Source organism: Erpetoichthys calabaricus, chromosome 16, assembly GCF_900747795.2.
Source record: "Erpetoichthys calabaricus chromosome 16, fErpCal1.3, whole genome shotgun sequence".
Classification (NCBI taxonomy): domain Eukaryota; kingdom Metazoa; phylum Chordata; class Cladistia; order Polypteriformes; family Polypteridae; genus Erpetoichthys; species Erpetoichthys calabaricus.
In genome coordinates this window covers 82,651,664-82,665,503 of record NC_041409.2, presented here as the reverse complement: position 1 = coordinate 82,665,503, position 13,840 = coordinate 82,651,664, and the positions used below count along the sequence as shown (strand labels likewise).

The 13,840-nt window shown below is 41.9% G+C and overlaps 1 protein-coding gene across 1 annotated transcript in view; it reads left to right on the top strand.

The window, feature by feature from the left end:
* Positions 1–766: 766 nt before the first annotated feature.
* gpr132b (G protein-coupled receptor 132b) overlaps positions 767–13,840 on the top strand; it is a 61,418-nt gene continuing 48,344 nt past the window's right edge. The window contains exon 1 of the mRNA XM_028821942.2: positions 767–983. The gene's annotated coding sequence lies outside the window, so the exon portion shown is untranslated. The remainder of the gene's footprint in view (positions 984–13,840) is intronic.

The window sequence follows — 13,840 nt, the reverse complement described above, 5'->3', positions numbered from 1 at the left end:
ATAAAGGGTTTTTTTTCCAGATCCTTCATCTGGATTGGTCTTTTGGGAACCAAAAATGGCTCCCCTATTGCATCAATTTGAAGAGCCACTCTGGCACCTTTACTTTTAAGAGTGTATGTTACGGTTTTTATTTTTATTTTTTAACTCTTATTTATTCCTTCATTTATCTTCTACTACTCTTGTTTATTTTCTGTATTTTTTATACATCACCTCAGCTGTGACACAAGAATTTTATTATGCTCTTGCAGTGCATGTGACAGTATAGATTTCTAATCTAATTTTGGAAAAGGCACTATTTAATAAAACTGAATAAACAGAAAGCTGCTAAGCTGGCCTTAGTGCGTGGATGGTGTGTGTGTGTGGATGTGGGGGAGTCTGCCCTGCGATGGACAGACACCCTGTGCCTTGCACTCTATGGGGTTGGCTTCAGCAGACCCCGCAACCCTGTTCTGGACTAATTGGGTTAGAAAATGACTGACTGGTTTCACTTTAGATTGATTTTTAATACTTTTGTTTAATGTTAGCTAATCCATTTGTGCAGTTCTGCGGGCAGTTCTAGAGTGTTATCGTATCATATTTTAAAGGCATACGTCTTAAAAGCTTTATCTGCTTCATGGCTTTCCCTTTGAGAACCCCGAAGCATTTCATTTTTAATATCTTTAAGGAAAAGCAAGCCCTTGCATCATAATTTATGTAATATTGTGTGTTTTAAAATAATGATAATTATTTCTTAGCTATGGATCTCTCGAGGACTTAATAAGCAGAGGAAGTTTGAGAAGCCCCGCCCGGCTGGTGCAGCCCGTCTGTTCTCACTCACACGCGGCATTCGCTTTCACTGAGGCCGTTGTCAGGACAAACCCCGCATTACGATTGTCAGCCCTCGGAACAGAAAAATTCTTTATTTAATGATAACAAACCGATCACCTCTCGGAAGATCATAATGGGTCCCAGAGGAGCGCTTTAATGATGCTTTTCACAAAACGGTGAGTCTGAAATTCTTTTTGTACAAAATTTAAGACGCGCGGTGTGCTTGCTGTTCCTCGACCCATGAAGAAGCGTGCTCGCACAACCGTTATCTATGAATTCTTAAGAGGAGGAAGAAGATTAAAAAATAGAGAAAGAAAGGGTCGTCAAGTGGCGTCAGATGCGCGCACTGTGTAAGCATGAGCCTGACCTGAACGAAGCCGGTGTGAGAAGTGATTTGGGGCCGCCGCCTTCGGTACCGGAGCTGGCGCCTGCAGGAGAAGATCGCGGCTGGCTGCCGCTTGTCCAAAGGTGCGGTGAGCGTAGCGCTGGGTACATCTGCAGCACAAGGGTAGATCGCTAAATCGATCTTTTATTACCCAATTCTACTTTTCTCTTGATTGTGCACTTTTTTTTTTCAATACCGGATACAAATCAAACTAAAACAAATCAAGTGCGGTGGGTTTCATATCTCCGTGTACGTTTTCTCGGTGGGGTGCCATCCAGACAGTGTTTAATTATTAAGGGGTCTGGCACAAAGGCATCTGGTGCCATGGTTTTATGATGGATCAATTTACAGTTTATTGTATTTTGATTTGTCACCCCTACCTGAAATCTCCCAACACCGATCATGAACCTTCTACCTTCCGCGGATGTCATTTTGCCATTTGAATTCGAAACATTTCGCCGTTTATGGCCGATGATAACCAAAAACCCCGCCACCACCAACCTGGATAGTATGAAAATCCTCGGATGTGCCACAAGAGCAGAACTGGGTAATAAAAATCGTTTGACTGGCACGTATACTTATTGAAAATATGCCATCCTCCCGTAAATCGGGGCACAAAACTTCAAATCTAAGTACTGTAATGACTGGCCTAAAATGTCTTGCTACCAAAATACATCACAGTTTTTTTTTTTATTGGTGCTGTGGTTTACGATGGTGCACAGTATAGCTTCAGCAGTTTGAGTATGGGCCGGTCAATTTCTATCTGCTTGTGGTCCGAATGTCCTCTCAGTGCTGACTTACTGCAGCTCTACAAGCAGCACCCCGCGTACGTTAAACAGCGGCCCTTATCTGCAAGTCCATCCATTTTATGAGCCCCTTTAAACCCTGCTTTGGGGTCGAGGAAACCTTTGAAAGCAAGAAAACCACTAACGGCTGGGCGCCCGGTTTTTTTCAGTATCAGTTTTCTTCATTTGCAGTCAAAATGTGATCCTGACGTGAACTTGAATTGTTTCTTTATTGTCTTCAAGTACAATGAACTTGAGAAGAGCTTTTGGAAAAATTAGATAGATAGATAGATAGATAGATAGATAGATAGATAGATAGATAGATAGATAGATAGATAGATAGATAGATAGATAGATAGATAGATATGTAAGGCACTATATAATAGATAGATAGATAGATAGATATGTAAGGCACTACATAATAGATAGATAGATAGATAGATAGATAGATAGATAGATAGATAGATAGATAGATAGATAGATAGATAGATATGTAAGGCACTATATAATAGATAGATAGATAGATAGATAGATAGATAGATAGATAGATAGATAGATATGTAAGGCACTATATAATAGATAGATAGATAGATAGATAGATAGATAGATAGATAGATATGTAAGGCACTATATAATAGATAGATAGATAGATAGATAGATAGATAGATAGATAGATAGATAGATACTTTATTAATCCCAATGGGAAATTCACATTCTTCAGCAGCAGCATACTGATACAATAAATAATATTAAATTAAAGAATGATAATAATACAGGTGAAAAAACAGAAGGAATAAGAATGGATGTTTATTTCAGTTTGATCTTTATAACTGAAACACGCCCAGCATTAAAAAATATTGTTATTGAAATGTGTCCAACTGTAAGTGTTTATGGGTCTTTTCACTTCTTTACTTGTTATTGTGTTATTTATTTATATGTGACTTCCAGTGCTCGGGAGTGTCAGACGAGAGGCTGCTGTCGTAACCATTCTAAAGTCCCCTCTTTCAAGTACAAAACTATATCTTTCTCATCATTCACTGTCTTCATATACGTGGAGATCAAATTTTTAGGGTCGCAGCGGCAGCCAGCTTTTTAAGGATATGTTCTTAAATGCAAGCCGGGGCCGTCAGAGCCAAAACTGGTAACGTGGTACAAGTGTGCCAGTCCAGAATGTATGCTCTTAAAGTAAAGGTGCCACAGCGGTTCTTCAGTGCGATGCCATATATAGTGGGACCATTTTTTAGGTCGCAGAGTAACCGTCCACAATAACGTTACAGAAAGAAAAACCTTCATATATTTAGATCCCTAAAAATCGACGACGACAGATTTGTGAAGTAACAATGGGTTTCAGATTTTTAAATGTCTCACTGCTACTTGCAGTATAACATGGGCTAACTTCAGGTTGTCTTGCTCTATCATGCCTGCTAGACATTAAATATTTCATTGCAGTCCACATATTAGGAACCTTAAAATGAAAACTGTACCAAGAATTGTCACGCAATGGCTATACGAGGAACCAAGCAACCCCGTGAAGTGACCCTAAACACCTGTTAAGAAACCAGAGGTATAAATCTGCACGGGGAGAACGTGCAAAGTTCACACAGATAACGTAGATCTTTGAGGTGGAGGCACCATTGCCCTGTCGTCAGCTTTACACGCTTGATTTATTGAAAAGAACAAATCGGTTTTTTTCCTTACACCCCTCATAGAATCATAAACATCAAAAAGGGAGGTGGCAATACTTTTGGCAAATGCCATTTTAAAAATTCAGAAAACGGGCAAAGATGATGGGTGCTTTATAAATGGAAAGGTTCCAAGGCGTTACAGATTTAGAGGAAGCTGGCATGATATGATTATAATAAGAGAAGACAGGCCAAGAATGGATGCCAGCTAATAATGAGGTCATTCGACGGCGGCCCTGTCTCTTTAAGGGGGCTGCATCTCCTGGTGTATTCAACCAGGACATTGAGTGCTGGCTTTACGTTTTGTGCTTTTAATCATCGACTGGAGGTGTCCGTCTGCCAAGGGCAAAAGAGGCCCGGCACCTACGTCGTCCAACCCCGCGGTACTCCTTGACTGTCTGAAGGCTTTGTATGGCGGACGTGTTGTCAGGCTCGGGGCGACGGCTGTGCAAATGAAGGCTTTGTGGCGGCGGCGGAGTATCAAAGCGGCTAATGCCCAGACTAACGCATACATGGGCTTGTCTGTTATTGTTTTGCTCCATTTGTACCTGAAATGAATTGAAGTCGGCGGTTAACGTAGCACTGCCCTCTTCTTGTACCGTGGACTGCTAATCTGTTTCTGTTGATCTGCGATCAGCGATTCACCGGAGCAGCTCCTTGTCTTCAGCAGTAAGTCCGTCATCCATAGGTGTTCTCTCAGAGGATCCTGTCAGCAGCCCGTCTGCCTTTTACAGATTTTTTTAGGCTGACACACTTGCTGATTACGTATTCACCAGTACACCTTTAGATAACGGAATGGCGCTTTAATGAGTTGTGTGGTTCCTCGCAGAAGCATTTCATTCTGGGAAGAGTTCTTCAAACCTGGAATTGATTCTCTAGACTGTGAAGAATGTTGGACAGAACAGAAATCTTTCATGTCTAGCATGGTACTTATAAATAATGCAAAATTAAACTGTGTTACTGTACGTAGCATCGAGACCTTGCAGGAACCTGTTAGTAGTTCAGGAATCTGTTACGATCCATTCAGGGTTATTTATGGAACCTGCGCATGGAGCTGAATACACTCAAAAAAAGGTAACTAAAATTCTTTCAGTTATGGACAGTGGTTCTACTTAATTAGAGTACTTTTAAAATAAAACATTCTTTTAAGTTAATGCAGTCACTGTGTTTGGAAAACATAACAAGATGAATTAAATGACTGACATTGTGTAGAATGATAGAATTAAACCAACAGAGTTCCTTTCAAATTACACATATTTATTAAACATTGTCTTTTTACCTGAAGATACATCCATCCATCCATTTCCCAACCCACTGAATCCGAACACAGGGTCACGGGGGTCTGCCGCAGCCAATCCCAGCCAATCCCGGGCAGGATGCCAACCCACCGCAGGACACACACAAACACACCAAGCACACACTAGGGCCAATTTAGAATTGCCAATCCACCTAACCTGCATGTCTTTGGACTGTGGGAGGAAACCGGAGCGCCCGGAGGAAACCCACGCAGACACGGGGAGAACATGCAAACTCCACGCAGGGAGGACCTGGGAAGCGAACTCAGGTCCCCCAACTGCGAGGCAGAAGCGCTACCACTGTGCCACCGTGCCGCCCATAATAATAATAATACGTTTTATTTATATAACGCCTTTCCCATGCTCAAGGCGCTTCATATAGTTTCAGAAAGAAGCAGCAGGTACATATAACAAATGGATACAAATGTTTCCTGAAAAGAACACTAAAACAGATACAGGATATACAAAGCATTCATAAAAGACGAACCAGAGTAAAATAGGATTTTCTTTTAGTGTTGAAAATAGTAACAAATAACGTCGCTATAATCCACACACACAAGTTACCCTGCCAAACTCAAAGAAGGGACAGAACAGGTTCGGTTAAAAGCCTTCCTGAATACAGGAGTTTTAAGTTGTTTTTTGTAGTACTAGGGTGTTGTACCGTGTTAGCCATTCTGGATGTAATGAATGAAGTCAAGCAAAATGACCCCTCTTATTGGCCAACTAGAAAGACTACAATATGCAAGCTTTCGAGGCAACTCAGGCTCCTTCTTCAGGCATTTTGCCTGGAGTTGTTTTTTAAAAGAAGGAATTGAGTCAGATGATCCATGTATAGCTAACGGCCCTGTCACCCATATAATTTATAAGTAATTTATATTTTCAAAACACTTTTGATATTGGATAACATCTTGCTTGACTTCCCTTGGGTTTAATAAAGTTTATCTAATCTACTCTATTATGAGAAGTTGAAAAGTGGATGCTCTTCATTTATTTATTAATGCCTGCCGTTTTGATTATCGAGAACTAAATGCAGTTACGGCTGATCAGAATGTTCCCTTCCCCTGATTAGATCCATCCATCCATTATCCAACCCGCTATAGGGTCAAGGCAGACAACAAATTTGCGCGCACACACACACCCCAAGCACACACTTGGGGCAATTCAGAATCGCCAATACACCTGACCTGCATGTCTTTGGACTGTGGGAGGAAACCGGAGACAGACAACCCCACGCACACACGGGGAGAACATGCAAACTCCGCGCAGGGAGGAACTGGGAAGCGAACCCGGGTCTCCTAGCTGCGAAAAGCAGCGCTACCCACTGCGCCACCCCCCGATTAGATCTCTTAACAAATACTAATTGCAGGCACACTCGCACACAGTGAGCTGTATACTGTCTGTAGGGAAAACACGCTGAAAAAAATCACGAGCAAGCCGCAGTCAGAGAAATGACCCGACATCGGACTTGAGACTCTCGGGCTAGCAGACGGCGGCACCAGCCAGCCCAACCCTTCTGACTGAACCAACAAGCCCCACGTTCTGAACTTGCAAAGCCTCATTCGGGGTCGCAAGTGTGTCGATCGCAAATGGGGACAACAAATCCATTGAGGTGAACACGCGCGCATCACTCAGGTCTATAAAGTCGCCGGTTAACGTAAATCTTTGAAATTAGACTGGAAAAAATGATAACACACAAACACACTTTATATACGCAGTATACTGCACAATACCGAGACTTCAAATCAAGTTAAGGGTGTGCAGCAACAAATATAATTTAGGAGGATACATCTCGCAGGTAATTTATTGTTTTGGTGTCAAAGAAGCTCTTAAATTTGGGACCAGAGAGAATTTGTGGATATAGTGAAGAAGAAAGTTTTGAACTTCTATTTGAAATTTTTGGATTTCTGGCACGGTGGCGCAGTGGGTAGCGCTGCTGCCTCGCAGTTGCGAGACCTGGGGACCCGGGTTCGCTTCCCGGGTCCTCCCTGCGTGGAGTTTGCGTGTTCTCCCCGTGTCTGCGTGGGTTTCCTCCGGGCACTCCGGTTTCCTCCCACAGTCCAAAGACATGCAGGTTAGGTGGATTGGCGATTCTAAATTGGCCCTGGTGTGTGCTTGGTGTGTTTGTGTGTGTCCTGCAGTGGGTTGGCACCCTGCCCGGGATTGGTTCCTGCCTTGTGCCCTGTGTTGGCTGGGATTGGCTGATTCAGCGGGTTGGAAAATGGATGGATGGATGCATTTGTATGTCCATCCTGGGCGGCATGGTAGTGTAGTGGTAATGCTGCTACCTCTCATTAAGGAGACAGAGGTTTACGACCCAGAAGCTCCTGTGTGGAGTCTGCATGTTCTCCCTGTCTTTGGCAAGTTTCCTCCCACAGTCCAAAGATATGCAGTTTAGGTAGATTGGCGATTCTAAATTGGCCCTAGTGTGTGCTTGGTGTGTTTGTGTGTGTCCTGCGGTGGGTTGGCACCCTGCCCGGGATTGGTTCCTGCCTTGTGCCCTGTGTTGGCTGGGATTGGCTCCAGCAGACCCCCGTGACCCTGTGCTCGGATTCAGCGGGTTGGAAAATGGATGGATTTCTTACAAAAGGAGCGACGCGCTCTCAGGTATAGCAGACACCTTGCCTGCTCGGTTGCAGATGCGCCTTCTGTCTGTCGATGTGATTTGTTTATCACTTGCTAAAAATACAAAACCAGTGGCCGCCAGGATAGGATCCAGTACGACGCGATAAAATGCGGGTATAAAGTATGGACATGTGACATTAAAATAATAATAATAATAATACGCCCGAGCATAGGCTGGGAATGTTTTCCGACTGCCGGTGACTGTTCGTCCTCAAGTGGTCTCCGCAGCCGATCCATTCTTAGGGCCAGCGGACTGTAAAGGCGATTGTGCATACGGCAAAACAGGCGAATATTCAATTTAACACACATATTAAATATGTACCAGTTCTAAAATTACTAATTAGTATAATCTGTAATTGTATTTAACTGAGAATTCTCCACAGCGCTCTGCGCCTGCGCAATCACTTAAGAATCAGTTAAAATAAGTCCAGCCTTCCATTCATACATTCATTCATTCATTAGTTTCTTTTTTGTCTTTCGCTCTTGTGTAACTGGAAGTCGAGCAAAATGACACCTTTTATTAGCCAACTAAAAAGATTACAATATTGCTTGAAGAAGGGGCCTGAGTTGCCAGAAGGCTTGCATATTGTAGTCTTTTTAGTTATCCAGTAAGAGGTGTCATTTTGCTTGACTTCTCATAATGGCTAACACGATACAACACCCTAGTACTATTGATTCTGGTGGATATTTTGTAAATAACAATGACCTCTTTTATGCTATGTAAACCTGAAACTCCTACAATTTAATCCTGTCCGTGGCACTTGCCAAAAAGCTAATTATCGAGCGAAATCACACTCATGGATATGACCGGCATGCCTTTTTGTAGCAGCAGTAATTCACCTAATTAAATGGATTAAATACAGCAAAAGATCAAACCTGACTCGTGTCTTCAACTCAGCAAAAGGGGTGCCATTCTAATAGAGACACGAGTGGGGGTTTGTACGCCTATTTGTATAAAAGAGAACCCCAGATAATAGGATCAAAGCTGACATGAGACAAGCGACACATGGAGCGTTTACTGTGCGGCCATCATTAATAAGATCAACAGCCATTTTACAATTCCAGGGTTTAGCCCAAAAGGAACAAGCAAGCAATCCGTTAAAAGTAACAATAAAAAGAGAAGATCGGGGAGGGCAGGCTGTCAAGCCACCAGCCTCCTGTCTGGGTTTTAATGGCTGATGAAATATTAATCCGATCCTGCACTTCTATTGTCTCCTTGATCCATTTTCAGTATGCCGCATGTGCTTCTGCTGTGCTGATGGGCTGGTGTGACAAATGATGTGCCCCTAATTGCCTAATTACCATAGTTTGGGGGTGTAGATGACAAAGTGGAGATCTTGATAGGTGAACATTAATTAGACGAAGAATAAAATGCACTCCTTGTAACATGTAAAGTGGTGTGAGAGTAAATTTACTCCATGTAAACGTTTTAATGATTTTAGAATCGCCATGATAATAATACTGATAGATAAATAATTTTTAAAAGCAACTTTGAAATGTCACATTTGGCACTCCTACTGTTTTGTCAGTCAGAAATACAATTTAATCTTACAGAAAAAGTTGTTGTATCTCTCTACCTAAATCAGTGCACCAAATGCCTAAAAATCGAATCAGATGGAAATGATTGCAACATCTTTAGGGAGAGTCCTGCCTTATATAAATATATTGTGCCTTCAGAAGGTGTTCGGGCCACCACTTTGTACACATTTTATTATGCTGCGGCCTTGTGCCAGAATCATTTCATTTTTTTTCGAATATCCCAGAATGACGAAGCAAAAGCAGGATTTTAGAAATGTTTGCAAATTTATTAAAAATAGTAAACTGAAACACCACATTGACACAAACATTCAGACCCCTTGCTATGACATTTGAAATCGCTCCCATTCTGTCGATCATCGTTGAGATGTTTCTGCTCCTTGTTTTGGAGCCCACCTCTGAATGGCAGCACACCAGTCTATAGAGGGTCCTACAAGCGAGCCCTAACCCTGAAGGAATTGCCTGCAGAGCTTAGAGATAGGATTGTGACAAGAAACAGACCTGGGTAAAACTACAGAAAAATGTCTACATCATTGAAGGTTCCCAAGAGCTCAGTGGCCTCCATACGTCTTAAACAGAAGATTTGTGGAACAAACACAACTCTTTTAGAGCTCCAAACTGAGCAACCATGTTAGAAGGGCCTTGGTAAGAGAGGTGAAGAAGAACCCAATGGTCACTCTGGGTGAGCTCCTCTAGAGAAGAAACTTCCAGAAAGACAACCAACACTGCAACACTCCACTAATCTGAGCTTTATGGCAGAGTAGCCTGCAGGTGACACACAATAACCCACGATGAGTTTTCAAAAGACACGTAAAACACTCTCGGACTATAACAGTGGTTCCCAACCTTTTTTTTGGCCATGCCCCACCTAGGCCTCTCTAAAATCATGATGTCCCCCACTGTAACATAGACCTTATTCTTATTCTTACCAATTCAAAAAGTGAACTCCTACTCACGTGGAGGAAGCCCATAATGTCATTAATTTGGTCTAAACAAGCTTCCAAAGAACATGGAAACAAAAGAGGGAAAGGAGAGTTGACATAGAAATCACTAAGAAATTGTTAAAAAAAATGATATGACGTAATATGAAAATACAGCAAATACAGTTTTGAAAACATATAATAAGAGACGTGATATTCAAAAATATAAAATAACTTTAATGACAGCTTTTTCTGTAATATTTTGATCATTTTATATTTTTGTTATATTGCAAAATTTTATAATCATTGTTACAATTCATATTATTTTAATGGTAAAAACGATTTCTAAGTAGAAAAACCCAAGCCAGTTGTAAAATTATAAACTAAACGGTTGTTCACCATCCCTTCTATGTTTATATAAATAATATAAATGTCTCTGTAAATAATAAAAATTATTTGTTTAGTTTTTTCTATCATTTTTAACAGTGAATTTCTGATTTTTCATTTTATAAATTATTTAACGTACTTAAATTCTCGAATTGCCCCCCTAAAAAAATCAAATTGCCCCCCAGTGGGGCGTGCGCCCCACATTGGGAATCACTGGACTATAAGAAACAACATTTTCTGGGTTGAGAAAATAAGATCGAACCGTTTGGCCTTAATTTTAGGTGTCACATCTGGGGGAAGCCAAGCAACGTTCATCACTTGTGCAGTACCATTCCAACACTGAAGCATGGTGGCAGCAACATCATGCTGTGGGCTTGTTTTTCAGCCTGAGTCAGGGATGAGTCAGGGTTTAGCTGAATGGAGCAAAGTATAGAGATATCCTGAATTCTGCAGAGTACTCTGGACCTCAGACTGGGCTGAAGGTTTAACTTCCAACAGGGCGATGATCTTAAGCACAAAGCAAAGATAACAGGTGTGGTTTAAGAACAATTCTGGGAACGTTCTTGAGTTTCCAGACTAAAACCTATTTGAAAATCTCTGCAGAGACCTGAAAACAGCTGAACTCTGATGGTCTCCACCCAACCTGACAAACCTTGAGATGATCTGCAGAGAAGAATAGCAGAAAAATCCCCAAATCCTGATGTGTGAAGCTTGTCACGTCAGACCGAAGAAGACTTAAGGCTGTAATGGCTGCCAAAGGGGCTTCAACTAAGAATCTGAATACTTTCATCATTATATTTTATGTTTAATAAATTTGCATAACTCTCTAAAATTCTCTTTTCACTTTGTCATTCTGGGGTATTGAATGTCATTTGATGATGCAAGAAGATACATTTAAACGATTTTAGTCAAAGGCTGCAACATATAATGCATAAAAAGTGAAGCAGTCTGAAAACTGCCTGAAAGCACGGCATATGTTTGTGATTTGGTTTGGTCTTAGCAATTTGTGGCCGTTGTCTGTGAAGATTAAAGCAGAGATCTCTGAAGTCCCCAGAAGAAGCATTTTTGATACCAAAGAGTCTGCAAAGAGTTTTGAAGCCATTTCCAAGCAATTTTTTGGCAGTCTCCATGCTGTCAGAAAGATCATCAAAAAATGGAGAAATTTTCATAACACTGGCCATCTAATCAGGTCACGTTGTCTCACCAAAGTCTTGAAGATCCCCGGGGTAATTTTCAGGCAAGTCATGCTTTAGTCAACAGCAAAGTGCAGTGAGTCAACTGTTTGAAAGAGACCGCACAACCTTGCAATGTATGTGAAGTCAGGAAGGAAGAAGACTATCAAAAAGAACAGAAGTGCATGACTGAAGTTAACCAGACAACACCTACATGAAGAGCAGCACTAGCTGGAATAACATACTCTAGAAGGCATAGTTGTTTGGTTACAATGGTAGGCATCATATTTGGTGAAAGCCAAAAGCTACCTTTGATCTAAAGAACCTCATATCAGTTGTGTAAAGCACCATGGTGGAAGCATTATGGTTTGGGGTTGCTTTTTCTACCACTGGGCCTGATCAGTTTGCCATCATTGAGTCAACAACACATTCCATATTGTACTAGAGAGAATTTGAGAAAAATATGAGGCCATCAGTCAAACAACCGATGTTGAACTACAACACCTTGCCACAACGTAAATACCCCAGAAACACTCAAGCAAATCCATAAAAGAATGTCTGAAAAAGAAGAAATGGGAGATTATGGCATCACAAAGTCAAAGACCAGACCTAAACCCCATAGAAATTCTGTAGGGGGGACATATAGTGGGCAGAACTTGTCAGCAAGCCCTCAAAACAATGTTGAAGGAGTTCTGTAAAGAGCAACGGGAAGAATGAACCATTAGAAAGAAGATATTACTGGCAAAGATGGAACATCTGCTATTTAAACAATGGGATATTTCCAAAGCAGATTGTTGTTGAATACATGATTTCAAAGAATACAATCCATTGCTATTTGGTAAATCTGATCATCTTTCTATCAGTATTTTTCAAATGAAGATCAACTGTCTGTACATACAAAAATATCAAGGAACACAGACCTTTTTTACTTTTTCACAGCACTGTAACCTAATACTGTACAGTATTCTCAAATACACCTAATCTAATTCAAGGTTATGGAGTAGTACCTCCTAGAGCAGTGTGGGCCGTAGTGGCATTGCAGGTGGTAGTCAACTGACCACAAATGAAATCCCATTCTCCCCACCGCTCCGATGATTGCACTCAATTCACAGTGGCAGCATCGCATGTGGATCATGGCCGATCCTAGATGACCTCCCTCTGACGATCATGCTCAATTCATCTAACACTCTGACTCTCTGGTGATCATATGTGGCCCCCTTTCCTAATGTGATGATTGTGCTTGATTTCACTGAGGGGGACCACCCCACTCTCCCTACTCAGGTTATCGTGCTAAGTTCACATTTGGGAACCCCCCCCCCCCCCCCCCCCCCCCCCACCAGGGATCCTGCCCTGTTGGTCACAAGGACACTGGCCTGTGAAAAACTAGGTTGTGACATTACAGAGGTTGGGAAACACTAGCCTAGAGAGACCATCTTTAAAGGTAAAGTGAATAATTGTCCTGCAAAAACAACCTTGATGTTCTTTCACGATATCCAGTCCACATTCAGGGCCAAATCACACATCCACACACTTCCTATTGCTCACACTTGCTTAGGTTCCAGTTTGGAGTTGCCAATTCATGAGACGTGGGAAGAAATGGGTAATCAAACTCCATGGACAATGACTGGGTGCAGGGTTGCATCCAGGGCACAGGAACTCATACCCTGTCCAGGGTTAGGGTTGCATTTTCTCTTTCATTATGTGGTTAAGATTGGTGGAGCCGAGAGTAAAGGTCCAAGGTGGTCAGGCAAATTCCATGGTGGCCTAGTAGACCTCTGAGGGGAGTATTCCAGTTGTAGTAAATGGGATAGAACTTTGACATTTTCTTTATAAGTTGTGTTGACCATGAAAGTCCTAAATGGCTGAAATTGCATGAAGATCTGAGGAGGTTGGGAAAATCCTAGAGCAGGCCAGTTGTGCTCCCATAGGAGTGTTCCCATTCTAGTCAATGGGCCTGGACTTTGCACCTCCATGGTCAACCTAACCTGCAGAAAGCGCCCCTCTGCAGCTGAGGGAAGGTCCATGGAGGTGGAGCATATTCTTGGGTGGCCCAGTAGACCTCTGAGGGGAGTATTCCAATTGTAGTAAATGGGATAGGACTTTGACATTTTCTTTATAAGATGGGTTGACCATGAAAGTCCTAAATTGCTGAAACTGCATGAAGATCTGAGGAGGTCAGGCAAATCCTAGAGCAGGCCAGTTGTGCTCCAAGAGGAGTGTTCCCATTCTAGTCAATGGGCCTGGACTTT